This window comes from Dama dama, chromosome 4 (genome assembly GCF_033118175.1).
Source record: "Dama dama isolate Ldn47 chromosome 4, ASM3311817v1, whole genome shotgun sequence".
In the NCBI taxonomy this organism is placed as follows: Eukaryota; Metazoa; Chordata; class Mammalia; order Artiodactyla; family Cervidae; genus Dama; species Dama dama.
In genome coordinates, this window is record NC_083684.1 from 14,972,930 (window position 1) to 14,989,147 (window position 16,218).

The 16,218-nt window shown below is 44.3% G+C and overlaps 1 pseudogene; it reads right to left on the reverse strand.

Moving 5' to 3' along the window:
* Window positions 1-14,270: 14,270 nt before the first annotated feature.
* Window positions 14,271-15,902, reverse strand: LOC133052507 (programmed cell death protein 10-like; annotated as a pseudogene).
* Window positions 15,903-16,218: the final 316 nt, after the last annotated feature.

The window sequence follows — 16,218 nt, forward strand, 5'->3', positions numbered from 1 at the left end:
AGTCGGACACGACAACCACCACCACCACAGTGAGTAAATACCCTGAGTCTAGAAAGAACACCCTGGAGCACGTAGGGTATTGAGTCCAATCATTTGGGAGGGCGGAGTATTTGTTGGGTTGACCAGGGCTCCTGGAGAATCTCATCAGTTCACAGGCAAGCAGTCACAGAGTGCCCTGCACTCAGAGGGGCTCTGTGCTATGTTAGTGCTCTGCTATAGTTGTCCTGAAGCTCTAGGGAATTTTATCTCTGAACTCGTGTTCTGCACATGAAGTCTGTGGGACAATGAAGCATGCCTGTGAACAGAGCAGACACACAATGCTTGTGTGTCCAATGATCCTTGCCACCCGGTTTGTGTATCACATTTTCACTCCTCTGAGAGCACAGAATTCCAAGGGGCCCACCATATACATGGGGGTTCAGAGAGACTCTGAGCAAGTTCTAGGTAAGTACATTACATGTACTGCTGAGAAAGTGAGGAAGTCGACAGCACTTGGAGGCCATGCTCCCCATGCACACGAGAACTGACTTTGAACACATAGAGAGTGTCCTGACCTTCTAAGAAACATGAGTGATCAAGGGGCCCTGGCACACTCTTTCTTACTCATAATTACTTTCCTGTATCAGGCAACCACGTAGGGTGACGATGATGACAGAGAAAGAGAGGGAGTAGTAGTGTGGTATTAGTGCTCGGTCATGTCCGACTCTTTGCGACCCCGTGGACTGTAGCCCACCAGGCTCCTCCGTCCATGGGATTCTCCAGGCAAGAGTACTGGAGTGGGTTGCCATGCCCTTCTCCAGGGGGTCTTCTCGACCCAGGGATCGAACCCGGGTCTCCTGCATTGCAGGCAGATTCTTTACCATCTGAGCCACCAGGGAAGCCCTGACAGAGAAGGGAGCAGAAGGACTGGGCAACCCAGAGTTCCTTTTCCTCTTAGTCCTCTGTACTCATCAGTAAGCCAGAGCTAGAGTATTGGTGGAAAGTGCACATGTCAAGAAGTGGGATAAGTTGAGTTAGTTTGGTGCAGCATTTCCACTGTTATGGTAAGAATGACATTCATAATTCATGTGGAATACAAATTGTACAATTTTTGTGATTCCACGTGTGAGTAAAATGCTCCTATATTTGCATTTTAAACTGGTACCACACAACACAAAGATGAAAGTTCATGCTAATATTTAAAAGTTTTAATTTTTCTCTACTAAGAACAATGTTAAACAGTATGTAAAAAGCATTGTGACAAGTTGAGAGCAAGAAAGGCTGTGGAAGAAAGAAAAGCTTTATATTTTCGTGCCATTAACAGCACAGTTTTCTGCTTTGGGAGCAAGGAGCTCCACATTTCATTTTGCATTGGGTCCTGCAAATTGTGTGGCTGGGCCCACAGAGGAGACTGTTGGGCAGAACCCTGCGCATCCCTCAAGTCCATTGCCTCCGGAGCCCTCACCCCACTAGGTGCTGGCAGTGTTCTCGTCTCCGGCTTCACTTTCACGGCAAGCAGCCCTTGCTTCATGTTTTTCCCCCACTCAGGTCACAGTTTTTCTGATGGTTTTTTAAAAGAAGATTCTTGCTCTTCTCCCACATCTTTCCCCTCTCCTCCCCTACCTTTCCCCCAATACTTCAGGGGGTTTCAGGGGAGCGAACAGGCCCGTTAGGAACTATCCGTGCTGGCTGGCCTTTGGTGTCCAGTTGTGGAAGCCACCGGTGAGGAACCACAGGCGGGGGGCTGCCATGTCTCAGCAGGAAAGGTCTTCTGCTAGGTTCCAGAGGAAGTGGCCAAAACAGCTCTCAGTCTCAGAACCTCTCTGTTTGTGAGGCAGTGGCGGGTGCCGCCTGGCTGGCAGACTCACCTTTGCCTTCTGAGAAGAGGACCGTTTCCTCAGCCAAGCCTGCTGACGAGACTGCCATGCTCGGCCCACCCCAGTGCTGGATGAGAACCTATTTCTGTAACTATCATTCCTGACTCTGCCGGAGAGGATCTTCCCTCTCCAGCTCTTCACAGGCAGAAAGAACCAGGCAGAAATCCTAGCCTGATTAAGAAATTGTGAAGAGTAGGTTGCTCTTTTTTGACTGCCCGTGACCGGAAGGGAGCCCAGTATAGAAAGGGCCTGTGGAAAAGAGCTTTCTCAGACCAGGGCTTGTTTCTGTTCTGTTGTGCTTGATGTGGGAAGGCATCACACACCTGACTGCCTCCCCGTCCTCCACCCGATAGAGATGTGTGAAGACTGGAAACGCTGCTTAGGACTTGGTAAAACTGGCATTTTCTGGGCTTTTGTTCACCTTCCCATTGACGGCTGGTTTGGGTCCTCTCCAAACGCTGGGCTGGCTGGGGACCAAGCACTCACGCTGTTGCATCGGCAAGCATGGCTTTTGCTAACTAAATAGCATGAGGAGGGAAGGCTAATATTTGTGGAACATAATTTCAGTCCAACTGCAGGGCCTTCGTAAGTGCCACATAAATGTTGAATCGATGAATGCTCGACGATCTTATCCTACCCGCAGATTCTGCGCCAGGCCCCGTATGGTTTGCTCATTTAATTCTCATCAAGCAGACATCTGATATGGGGATTATGACCCCCTGTTTTATGGTATGAAACCAAGGCTTACTGAGAAAAGGCAATTAATTCAAAATCATATAATAATAGAAAGCAGAGTTAAAATCTCTCTCCAGGTCTTTTTCCTCCTAAAGCATGATTTCTTTCTCCTGTGCTACACTGTCAAATCCCAAATGACAAATCATCTTTCCTCTCCCGTTTCCCTCTCCCCTCTTCCTCCTTTCTTTTTTCTTGGCTTCCTGCCTGCCCTCACCCCTCTTCCTTTCATACCTCCATCTATTCAGTCATGCCTCTCTTCTCCCTTCAACACACACATTTCCAAAAAAGAAGTTCAAGTAACTGATTGATTTCTCATTTTAGTATTTAAAGACCTTCAGGAACTAAGTCTTGGTAAGATTGATCCTTTGCTTCAAAGTCTCTGTAACATATTCAGACGGATTTCCTCAGTGTTTCCTTAACATAATATGTACATTCCTGCTCTTATCTCCTTCTCCCATCATATCCTTTCTGAGCCATCACCACACTCAGCTGTTCTAGCCGATAGTGATCTATCATTCTCGTCACAAACGGTAGCTAAAATTTATAGAACATGTACTTTGTGCCAGTTACTACTATAAGCATGTCACCCACATTTACTTAAAGTAGCCTCAGTCCAATGAAGTGGGTGCAAAACTGTTGTGCATGTATTGCTGAAAGACGAAACGGAAGTCTGAGGTGTTGGTGGTGGGTGAGTAATTTGGCCAAAGCACAAAGGTAGTGATGTAGTTGTATTATTTTCTAAAGATCACATCATTCATTGCTGCATTTTTTGAGACAGTGCTTTGGGATAACCAACTGTTTCATATAAATATCTTTTAAAGAAGATGATCTCTGATTTGAAGAATTATATCTTGCAATTCTTTATGTATTTCCCAGAGTTAAAAGTTTACTTGATGAACAATGAGGGGTAAAGGTAGTGCCCTGCCTGTAACATGATGTAAAACATCCAGAAATACATGTCTAATTAAGCTACCAGAAACTACCTTTTGGACACTTAGATAACAAATGAGAAGTTTTTGGAACATAGGAATGTAGAATTAGAAGAAAGATTTTAAAAAAGAAGTAGTCCAGGTATATTAGTTCAGGTAAAGCAAGCTCCCGTAACACACGACTGAATTATAGAGCATCAAAGATGCAGTTGTGTGTGCTTAGTCGCTCAGTCGTGTCTAACTCTGCGACCCATGGACTGAAGCCCAACAGGCTCCTCTGTCCATGGGATTCTCCAGGCCAGAATACTGGAATGGGTTGCCATGCCTTCCTTCAGGGGATCTTCCCAACCCAGGGATTGAAACCAGGTCTCCTGCATTGCGGGTCGATTCTTTACTGTCTGAGCCATTAGAGAAGCCCAAAGGATGCAGTTAATATTTATTTCTTGCTGTTATCAATGAGCTTTCCTGGCTGGCAGAAGGCCTTCTTGCAAGAGGTGACTTGGGGCTCCATGCTTCTTTTACCTTGCAACTCCACTACCTTCCATGTGAGGACTTTAAGGCTGTGGTGTTTGTCTGCATCAATCCAGAGAGGGGGAGAAGGGATCTTGGAAGCTCCCACCTGGGCAGTGTGGGCAGGCCAGCCGAGGATATGGTGCCCATCATTCCCACACCCCTCCCATCAGCTGGGACTCTGTCACATGGCACCCCTCTCGCAAAGAAGGGGGGAAATGTAGATGTGTGCCCATCAAGCGGAGAGAGTGGGTTAGGTGCTCTTTGAGCACCCATTTCTGTGACAGGGATGGTTTAATACATGTGTTTGGCCAACTCTGAAGGGTTGGGAATGGCTGTCTGGAGTGAGTTGTGGAGGGGGATTTTGAGACAGTCCACGCTTTGAAAGAAAGAATATGAAGGACCACTCTTTTTGTGCTCTAGGGACTGAGGGTGGGGGTGGTGGCAATACATATGTCACTACCTGCTGTCCCTGATTCTAGTTGGAGTTCTTCATTTTACCTTTGTTAATTTATTCATCCTACCTGTGTGGGACAACTGCCGGGTGATGGAGACACAGAAATGGGTAAGTCACAGGCTCTACCTGCAGTGGGTCAGTTGGTTCAGGAAAGGGAATTTATGATGGAGTGTGGTCCCTTCAGCCAAGGGTCAAGACAGAGAACTGTGGAAATGCACGGGAATGAGCCATAGCGGAGCAGACAGGTCAGGAAGGAGTCAGTGACCGGCTCCAGGTCACACTGAGACTATGCAGCAGGTGCAGGGCAGGAACACGGAGAGTCCTCATTTAGAATGTGGGAGGCTGCCAGCCAGAACTGGTGGGGGTAACGCTCACAGAGCTCCCTGCAGTGTCTCTCATAGCCGGTGCTGAGCAAACACGTGCTGCTTTTCCTGTGCTTGTTCTCAAGATTCCGTCCGTCTACATCCAGCAAATGTGAACTCTTCATCAAGATTGTGCTGTGTGCTTTATTTACTTACTCAACAAACATTTATCGAGTAGAGCTTACTGTGTGCCAGGCACTGTTCTGAGAACTGGGAGGAAGTCAGTGAACAAAATAGACACAAATCCCACCTTTGCTGAACTTATGCTCTGGCACAGGGGTGCAGATTGTAAACATACTTGAGTCAGAGAATCCAGGAGCAAGTGATGAGTACAATGAAAAATGGCTCCTAGTAAGACGGATTGTCCATGTTTAGGAAGGGGGAATGATGGCAGTTAAATTTTAAAAAGGGGTAGTCAGCAGGCTTCACTTCAAAGGTGACTCTTGAGCCAAACCCTGTAGATGTGTAAGACGTGGTTATGTCCTCAGAAACTCCCAGGTTGGGTAGGACTTATCCCCCTTTTGCAGATGAGGATAGTGAAGTGAAGCTGATGGAGGTAAAGCAGCCTGGTCAAGCTCCCCTGAGGACTGGGATTCAAATCAGGCATCTTGACCTGAAGACCCATGAGGCAGAGAAGGAAGCAAGTGGGAGGGGATGTGAGTCCATGCTTGGAAGCCTGGTCTGGATCAGGCAGCCAATTCTGATGGTGTCTTTCTCCTGTGCTGTCCTTAATCACATTCTCTTCCTGCTTGGTTTCTTTACTTTTGCATGCCACCTCTATAGATGCAATGAATAATATTTGGAGCTGCAAACCAGAGAGCATTTAGTGGTCATGAAGGCTTGATAAAATGTGTACATGGTTTTAAACATTCCATTGTAATGCATGATAAGGCTCAGTTAAAAAAGAGAGCACGCAGAAGCCTGCTGGATTTGATTGATGACTCGCCATCAATATTGATGGCCATGAGCACATTGGGAAGTTGGGATGCTGTATTTCTGCTGTGTCCTGCTAGCATTCAAGTCTGTACGGATGATATATTGTGTAAAAGCCTGGGTATCACACTGCTGTAACACTGACATTAAGTAATGATAATGGGGCTCAGACTTCGTTTGAAGTAAAATCAGTTTTGAGTGAAACATGGGCTCATAGAGCCTGAGCTGGGGAGCTGTTCCCCACATTGTTTGCTCTGGGGGCATCCATGACCATGACGCTGCACTAGCTGCCCCTGTATTAGAGGCTGCTTGGAGGCAGGAGAACTGGGGAAATCACAGCCCTCACCAGCAGCCTTAGTTTTAAGCCTGGCCAATACTGTAAGGCAGACAAGGTATTAATACTAAAGGGGTTCAAGTTTAGAACTTAGAACTGGGAGAAACTCAGTGTTGGTTTTTGGTTTCTACCTTGTTGCTTGGGAAGGCAGCATTATACAGTAGAAAGAGCTTGAACTTCAGAGTCAGACCCTGAATCAAATCCCAGAACTGCTGTTGACCTCCTGGTAACCTGGGGGAAGTCATTTGATCTCTCTGTGCCTTAGCTTCCTTACCTGCAAGAGTAGGATAGCCAACCTACCTTATAAGGTTATAACAAACATTAAGTGAGAGGCATCCTTGGCACATGATTGACTGGGGAATGGTGGTCCCTTTCTCTTCTGTTTACTTTGTCCCTAGTCATGGAACCGAGGGATTTGTCCTTGACCTTCAGGGTTGCAATCCTGGCTCTGTCCTTAACTGGGTTTTTCCTGGGAAGGTAGCCTGCCTTGCTTGGTCTGGAACGCAAACTCAGACTATGAGCGGGCCCCTTGCTTGCTGACATCAGCAATGTGTGGTGCTGCTTTCTCTACCTGTGTGGTTGATGGTCTCCCTTCTGGCATCTCTTCTGCCCATCTGCTCAGACCCCCTCCTATGTATTGATGGGAATTTTCCAGCAACCAGAAACAAAAGTCCTAACTCAGCTTGTTTAAATGAAAGAGAGGATTTCTTATCTCCTATAACTAGAAGTCCTAAAGTGGGTGGAAAAACCCAGGTTTTCTGACAATCTTTTCACAATGGCTTATCTTTCGGTCTTTTTTTCCCTTGGTAGCAATGTGATCTGAGTACCGCATTCAAATATGAGTGTCCAGCAGAAGACAGGTCTTTCTTTCCTTTCTTCCTCCTTGCTTCCTTCTTTCTCTTCTCTCCTTCCTCCCCCCCGCCCCCCCCCCCCCCGCCCCCCGCCAACCCCGTCCCTTCCTTCTTAGGGAAAAGAAAACCTTTCCTGATACTCCCCTGGACCTCCCATCGAGTCTCACTGGCTGGTGCTACGTCTCAGTCTAACCAATCACTGGCAGATGAAATGGAGCCGTGTAATTGGCTTAGACCACGCATAATTTACTCACTGGAAGGACAACTGGTGTCCACCTCCTTTGAGGCAAATGGCTATGTAAGGAGGGAGTAGCTACCTGAGCAAAACTGGAACTTTTTCAAAAATTGTGAATGGTTGTTGGGTAGGCAGCCGACAGTGTCTGCCTCATGCAACTCTTGGCATATGCTTGGATTTCCTGCTATGCATTGGAAGTTCTGTCTAATCTCAAATTCATAGATAGAGAGCAAAGTGCTCATTTCGCATGCTAACTTAAGTTGACTGGTAGTGAGTACTTGGAATAAGATAGTGAGGATTCTGGCCACATCTGGACTCAGCAGGAATGACAGCCATGATTGATTAACAATGTCTGCTAGGGATGTGTGTGTCTGTCAGATTGGAGACTTAATAGGAAAATTTTCTTCCTTTAAAAAAATTTTTTTTTAAAGCTCTAAGCTTTGTCTTCCTAAACTGTTTCACTCCCAAAGGACTGCTTGTTATCCTAGTTTTTAGAAACCATGTTTACATATTTCACAGGCAGATGTGTTGCAGAAAGTTAATTGGTCGTTTATGAATAGGCTCCTTGTCTCTGACTTGTCAGCCTTCCTCATAGCCTCTGAGAAAGGACCACAAGTCTCTGGCTTCCTCTTGGTTGAGTTAAGGCATTATTCACTTCCCTGAAAACCCAGGGAAGCTGCCTTCTACCGTTCATGGTTCATGCCATCAACAAGAGGCTGGCGGTCCAGAGGTGGAGGATGTGACTGGAACAGCTCAGAGTTTTCGTTCAACTTTAGAAGAGGCGTCTAGAGTCCATCTTTCCTGCCCAGAGTCTTCTTTCCCAGTAAAAAAAAAAAAAAATTCCATGAACTTGTAATTCTGCAAGTTTGGGTCTGCCAAGGGAGCAGTATTTTAATTTTAAAATCTTAGCCAATTATCAAGAGGGTGGCTTTCTTCTGGGTATCAGCATCATCTCTGTAACAGCCTTCCCCACCCCGCTCCTTCCTGCTTATCTTTGGAGACTAGCCGAGCCCAGCTGCTTCGTAGATGCGATCTCTCCAGGCATACTAATAATGGGGATTTTTTTTCCCAGAGCAAGTTTTCATTATTTTGGGTTTTTGTCTGTTTGTCACATGTCCAACTAATTTCTCTTTGTTTTTGAAACAAAGGGTGGTTCTAAGAAAATGAAATTGCGGCAATACATTTTATGCTGTTTCTGAATTCTTCCTTCCTCCTCCCTTTCTGTCCTTACAGTAAATGCAAAGTAGTTTTTTTCAGGTTATGTTTGACAAATCTCTGGACACAGTCAGATAATTTTGCATTTCTAGACTCAGTGAACCACATGACAAAAGTTAATTAAACTGGCTAGGATAGGAGTATCTGCTGGTAGATCAGGAAAACTGTCACATTTCTCAGAATAATCATGACTAACTGAGACACCTCAATGCTCTCGGTGTTGTTTAATAAACATACCATTTGGCACTTAGAGATACCCGTAAGCCACCATTGTCTTAAATTGTCATAAAAGGAATTAAATTGTTCTATATACTCAGAAACTCATTACTGTTTCTTTCTCCCCTCAAACCTCAGTCTGAAAAATCCCCCGTGTCCCTTAGTCCATATATTTATGGTGGTACTGTCTCACTATCTAAAAAGAGTGGTTATGCTGTACTCACCACTGTGCTTTGGAATGGGCCCAGGCATTGTCATTTTACAGGTCTCCAGATGTTCTACCATGGAACCAGATGGAGAACCCCCAATACAAGAGTCTCTGCTATATAGCGATCAGGATAGGCTATGTTCTGCTACAGCAAGAGTTACTTAAGTCTCACTGACCCTACAACAAATTTCTAGACCTTGTCACTTGTCCATAGTTGGTTGGCTGGATACTCTGCTCCACCTTTCCTGTCTCTAACACCCACGCTGTTGGGGCTTATTGTCTGGACCATCATATGTGGCCACGACATGGAAAACAAACATAACAGATCACATCTAGGCTCTCAAAGCTTTCTTCTGGACATGGAACAATTCACTTCCATCCATACAATTAGCCAAGCCAATGCCACAGCTGCACTTAGTAGTAATATGGAGACCCTCAGCTGACACACACCATGACTCAGGCCAAGGTCTGAAGGTTTCCATCCTGGAACACCAGGTCAAAGCCAGATGGCGAGACGTTACCAGGCTGCCCTCCAGCCCAGCCCGTGATCTAGGGGTGGTGGTGCCTTCTGTTGTGACGCAAAGCTCAGCAGGGCTCCCCTGCGGCTCAGACGGTGAAGAGTCTGCCTGCGGTGCAGGAGACCAGGGTTCCATCCCTCGTTGGGAAGTTCCTATGGGGAAGGGAGTGGCAATCCACACCAGTACTCTTGCTGGAGAATTCCATGGACAGAGAAGCCTGGCGGGCTATAGTCAGTGGGTGCACAAAGAGCTGGACACTAGTGAGCGACTAACACACACGCACAAAGCTCAGGCAGTGATCCTTTAGGACAGCCCAGCTATGATGGTGACACTTCATCACTAGGTAAGGAGACATTTACCTGAGTCAAGGCATCAGGGAAGTAAGTCCTATGAGAGCCTGGAAGGGAGCTGAATGATGCCTTCATTTACAGAGTACACAGCTATGGCTGTGGAAAAAGTCGGAAGATGAAAGAGGTGCAGAAAGTGTGTGTGCTGGTAAAATCTTTGATTTTAGAAGTCTGGAGATGCCTTTAATACTCCTTGATTCCCCTGACAAATTCCAGGAGCTGAATGGGTTAAAAATGGCCAGATTTTACATTCTCTCCCAAGTGGGCACATGTGACAATCTGAATCTTGTAAGAATAAGAGATTAATTACCTATTTTGGACCCAGAACTCAGAAGAGAATGCAGCCGAGTTTCACAGGAACTCAGTGGCAGCACTGGAAGAGGACCTTGGCAGCCCATGGCAAAGCTACTGGCAGGAGAAATAGATGGAAGGGTGAAAAGATACTTTCCCATCTTCTCTGAGGACAGCGGGAAAGGCTATTTTTAGATAGTTTTGTTATTTTTCTACAGATACTTAAGGGAAAATGGGCTCAACTTGTAGCAGAAGGAATGCTGGTTGACAGAATCATGTCCTAGTTAAGCATATGGCCCTGGAGCCAGGTGCCTGAGCTTCAATCCTGGCTTTGCCATGGCTAGTACAATAACCCTGGGCAAATCACTTAACTTCCTTGTGCCAGTTTGTAAAATTGGGGTAATGATAGCACCTACTTCATTTTTTGTGAAAGTTAAATGAACTTATACATGTAACGTACTTAGGAAAGTATCTGGCACATAGCTAGCATTTATTAAATACTCTGTATTTAAATACTGCTATTAATATTATTATTGTTATTATTCCAATAACTTTTCTAATGTTAGCATGATTAAAGAGTATAGTGAAGGAATGAGGGGAATTTCACTATTTTTATCTGTAGACTTTAAGAGTTAGACCAGCACTTATCTTGGTTAATTATACTATTCATTCATTATATTTGGATGGAGGTTTTTAGCCTAATTGAACTTTAGAAGTCCCCCACCCTCCACCACCACACCATCAATCACTTAAAAAAGAAAAAGTACTAAACCCAAAGGCAGCAACGAAATTGCCTGATGGTTAGGAAAAAAAAAAAAATCTCAGACAAGCTTATCTAGCATTCCACATCAGCCCCAGCTGACTTCTTTGACGGGTATGCTCATGATAGATAGAGGTACAGAAAGAAAAGAAAAAAAGAAAGAAAGTCGATCAGTCATGTCTGACTCTTTGTGACCCCATGGGTATAGTCCATGGAATTCTCTAGGCCAGAATACTGGAGTGGGTAGCCTTTCCCTTCTGCAGGGGATCTTCCCAACCCAGGGATTGAACCCAGGTCTCCTGTGCTTTACCAGCTGAGCCACAAGGGAATCCCAGAGGCACAGAGGTTAAGTCAAATAGATTTGAGATCTTAAATTGAACCTTGGAAAAGCTCTCTGTGCATCTGCATTTTTGACAGCCCCGCTGTCCCCGGGGAAGATGTGTGTCCAGGAAGCAGCAGCGGTTCCACTGTGTGTTTATGCTCAGAACCTGGGGCTGGAGGGTGTTTGTAAATAAGAGAGGAAGGGCTCCACATGGTGGAGGAGATGTGCATGATTAGATGGTTAGCCTGGAGAGGTGGCTGTCCTTTCTCGGAGCTACTGTGTTCAGTTCAGGAATACTCTAGTAACTGTCCTCCCCTGTGAGTGTGCAGCTCCTCACATGTATCCAGCACACCCCCTGTGATAAGGGGTCCCAGTCTCAGCAAGTCTGAGCTAATTGCTTGATAGGGGAGATGTCATATATTTTGGCCCAGACAAGCAGAGAAGCCTCAGCATATGAGAAACAATGATCTTATATAAAGTAAACCCATTCTAATACTTGAATGGGACTCTGAGAATCTTCATATTGTGGAAACTTTTTACAAAAAGCAAGTCTAAGCTTGCTGATGGAAAATGTCAATTTGTGGGGGCACCTTGTCCCAGACGAGACCTGTCCATCCTTGTTAGCTCTGACTAGGGCGGTGCCAAAAACTGTGGTGAGCAGGCACAGATGATGCACAGTCCAAGCCCTGTGACTTGGGGACAATGGACATCATGATTGTGCACAATTGCCAAGCACTTGCTCCCTATCAGGCGTGTATTTTACATATATTAATTCATTGGATGCTCACCTTAGGTAAATAGTGTTAGTGTTCCCATTTTCCCAGATAAGACAAGGAGGCACAGATGGTTCTAGGCCACTTGCCCATGTTCTTAAACCAGAAAGTGGTGGAGGATGCGTTCAGCACGTCTGAATTGAACACAGAGACTCTTCACCACGGTGTGACCTGAGTTATGACGTGAATGAATATGGACAGATGCTGAAATGAGTAATAAGAGGCACATGGGCAGTTGTAGTCAAGGCCTTGGTCATGAGGAGCAGAAATCCCAACTAGGAAAGGGGAGAGAGATGAATTGTAAGGAGAGAAGTGAATCTCATGCAGGTCTAAGACAAGAAGTACAGTTGAGCCATGGGGCAGCTGGAATGGTCTTTCTCTTTTAGCCCGTCTCAGCCCATAGATTGGAGCTCATGGAGCTAATTTCTACTTCCATCACTGTGCCTGCTCTGTGCACGCCAGCTCTCTCAACTTCTTCATGTCTGTCTGGCTTTCAGTGGAATTCACTGCAGCCTAGATTCTACTCCTTTTATCCTCAGAGTCTCTCCAATCCGAAAGCTGACTGTTTCTTAAGACGGAGACCCTCCTTGGTTCAACCCAGCCAGTAGAAGCCAGTAGACTAGGGAATGGCTTCCCTAGTCAGGTGACCATCGTGGCAGTTAGAGGTACTGAGGGAGAGGTCTGAGAACAGAAGATCCTGAACTTTGTTTTCTTTTACTTTCAATGACCCTTTAACCAGTCTGGTGAAGCCTGTACACCTTTCTCAGAATAATGTTTTTAAATGCATAAAATACATGTTGGATTACAAAAGCCGCCAATTCTATTAAACTACAATTATCAGAATATTGAGTGGCTTCCCTGGTGGCCCAATGGCTAAGATGCCATGATCTCAAAGCAGGGGGCCCGGGTTTGATCCCTGGTCAGGGAACTAGATCCCGCATGCTGCAACTAAGAGGTTAAACACTGCAACTAAAGATCCTGCATGCTGCAACAAAAACTGAAGATCCCACGTGCTGCAACTTAGACCCCATTCAGCCAGGTAAATGCATGAATAAAACAAATGTTAGAAAAAAGAATACTCAACAAAATGAAATTTGCCATGGGTTAAAAAAAAAAAACACATTGATGTGATAATAGCAAGTCTCACAACAACTGTAATTTTGAAGAACTGGTGAAAGGTAAAAGGTATTTTGAAGTTCCTGCAAAACATGTGTGATATAAAAATATCTGTAACTTGTATTGGTGACAACATCACAGACACTGCTAATATAACTATGTTCTGCTGCTTATGTTCATTATTGAAGGAATTTCTAAATTTCACTTAGAAGATCCTGAAAACAACGATGGGGAACTTCTTTCCTTTTCAGGTGCATAGACTGTTGAATTCTATCCACAGATTCCCTTCCTTACTCTGCTGCAGTATTTCTCAAAGTGTTGGGCTAGCAGTGTCAGAATAAATGAAGGGTGACAGGAAGGGAGGGGGGCAGAAATGAAGATTCCTTTTCGGAAAATGCAAATTTTAAAAAACTAGAACAGCAAACCCATTTTTGTTCTCGCCTGAAGTGTATCTTACATGTACTAAATTTTGAGAGCCATTGATGTAAATAATTTGAAACCTCTTAGCATCATTCTCTTTAACCATAAAATGGGGTTGGGGTATGAGCCAATTGAGTCATATACAAGTAAAATGTATTTTGAATGCAAACATGGTTTTTGAAATGTTTAGAAATAACCTAGTGATGCTGGATGTGGGCAATCTCAAAAGCTTTCTAAAGATGCCATTTGGTTCATTTAAGAGAGCTTCAGAGTGTCTCTGCAATGGTTGAATTATGTCATTCTGAAGAGCACACGCTTTTCTGACAGAATCCCAGTGTCTGCTGCCCACTGTAGTGAGAACTTTGCTCATTTTCTTGTCTGACCGGATTCCAAAGCATCCATACAGGTGTGGTGCAGGGTAAAAAGGACACAGGAGGACACAGTTCTAGTCCTGGCACATCAGAAGAGGCTGAGTGTTATCACTAATCTGTGGGATGCAGGGCTTTGCAGCGTGTGACTGGAGGCAGAGTGCAGGTTAAGAGCAACCAGACTCTGGGAGACAGAATGAGCTCAGAGCTATTGGCCTGAAGACACCGGAAGTCTGCAGAGGTAATTAATGATAAGAAGGGGAGAGAGGAGTAGCGGGGTGAAGCAGGAGTCAAGAGCAGGGGTAGCTGATGCACGCAGAACAGGGAAAGAACTCTAAGCTTATTGTAAAAGGACAGTGTTTTCCTTACTCCCGTGGCTCTGGGTCTGGGAATACTGTGGGGTTTCCTGCTTGGGACTCAAGCTACTTCAGTGATGTCTAGGATGTGGGGCCACTCTTCTGGGCACAGATTTCACAGCTGACAAGGAGAGGGGCATCTTGGGAGCAGAAGAGGACTAGTAGGTAGGTGCATTGTCCACTGTCAGTTTTTTCTCTTTATGCTGGTAGCAACATGACGTAGTGGGTGACAGCATGGGCCCCAGGTCGGCACTGGAATTCCAGCTTTGCTGCGCATCAGGTGGCTCATCTCGAATAGGCACCAATCCTTCTGTGCTCCCTGTGCACAGCGAGCACCAGTATAGCTTCAAATTACTATTAGTTGTGGCTATTTATGGGAAAAAGGGACAGAGCTTACTAGGGCCCAGCAAATCAGAAAGACTTAATTGTACATCATCATAGAGTTCAAAAGTGGCAGTATAGTGTGAAGACGCTGTAAAGTACTATCTGCTTCTAATAAGTCTCTTAAAACAAAGTTTGGAAAAATACACAGTCCGTCAGATATAATAACTAGCAAAAATATCTCCATTAACTACTTTTTGCCCAGAGTGATAAAGGACAGAAAAGTAGGAATTCTTACTGCTTTATTATCTGATAAACTGCTAATAAACTCCTGTTAGAAGCTGTTTAGACATTACACAAAGTCATCTTGGTCTTCTGATTTTTTATATATATATATATATATATATATGTATGTATTTTTTCAAGTAAAGAAATATTTAACAGATGTAAACTGTTTATTGAATATTTGGCAGCAAATGTTGTTAAAATACTATCTTGTAGCGTATCACTTCCAAGTTAAAATGTCAGAAACAAACCTCAATATTTATAATTATTTTAAAGAAAGTTATGTAATGACACATTAAGGCATAAATTCTTTTCACTTAGCATTCTTAAAAGAGTGATAATAGCAAAAGTGATGCAAAATCTTGAGTGTGATTATGATTAAGCTATATTTTATAAAAACATGGTGTAATATGCCAGTAATCCCATTCAACATCTTGGATTATTAGATCCATTCAGAAGGGACTGATAATTTACACAGTCAAACATAAAAATTTATGGATAAAGACAGTCCAGTGCTGCCACTGAGAAGTATATCTCTTAACATATACAACTTTCAGGCCATAGTTTTGAGGCCTGAAGTATCAAGTCGGTTTGATGAATTTGGTTGGCACTTACGAACATATTTATTGCCTTGTCATCTATAAAATAGGTTTTCAGAGTACCATTGAAACTTTTGGAGTACTTCACAGGCCCTTTCTTTTGGTGTTCAAGTGCCCTGTGGTTCTTGTATTGATATTGCTTCAAGACATTGATCGCTTTTTATCAAGAAGTTCTTTTATTGCACTTGCTATATCCTTGACTATCTGCAGAAACCTCACTCTGTCGTTGATCTCATCTGGGATCTTACCGAGAATTTGTTTAAGTGCTTGTGCCTTTTCATTTAGGTTTTGGAATTCAGGCTCTGGTCGTTTAATCATATACTGTTCTACATCATCAGCTGTCATTTGAAGAAAGGACTCTGTGAAGTTGACTTCTATACTTTTTTATCCCTAAAATTTTCATAATGATGTCTTGTATGAGTCATAGATTTTCTTTTTCAGCCTTGATGAAAGCTACTCTCAGTGTCTGAGCTACAGACAGATTTACTCATTCTATCTCATTAAACACAGGATATGTGACTGCAGAGAGGGTCATAGAAACCATAGAAGTGGTCTCAGCTTCATCTCTTCCATTGTCATCCTCATTGAAAAGCCAGCTCCTTAGGGAGACCACATCATGAAATTGGAACTGAATCATAGATCTCTGTCAACATTTGACTCTTCCTTCTACAGTTCTCCTTGCTTACTGAGGCACTGACTTCCCTTTCCACATTTGGAGCCCTCTTCCTACCACATTTTTATTTGATCATCTCTCAGGGGACATTCAGGTTGTTTCCATGTCTTTGCTATTGTAAATAATGCTGCTCTGAGCATAGGAGTGCATGTATCTTCTCCAGATATTTGCCCCAGAGAGGGATTGCTGGATTGCATGGTAGTTCTAGTTTTAGTTTCTTAAGGAACC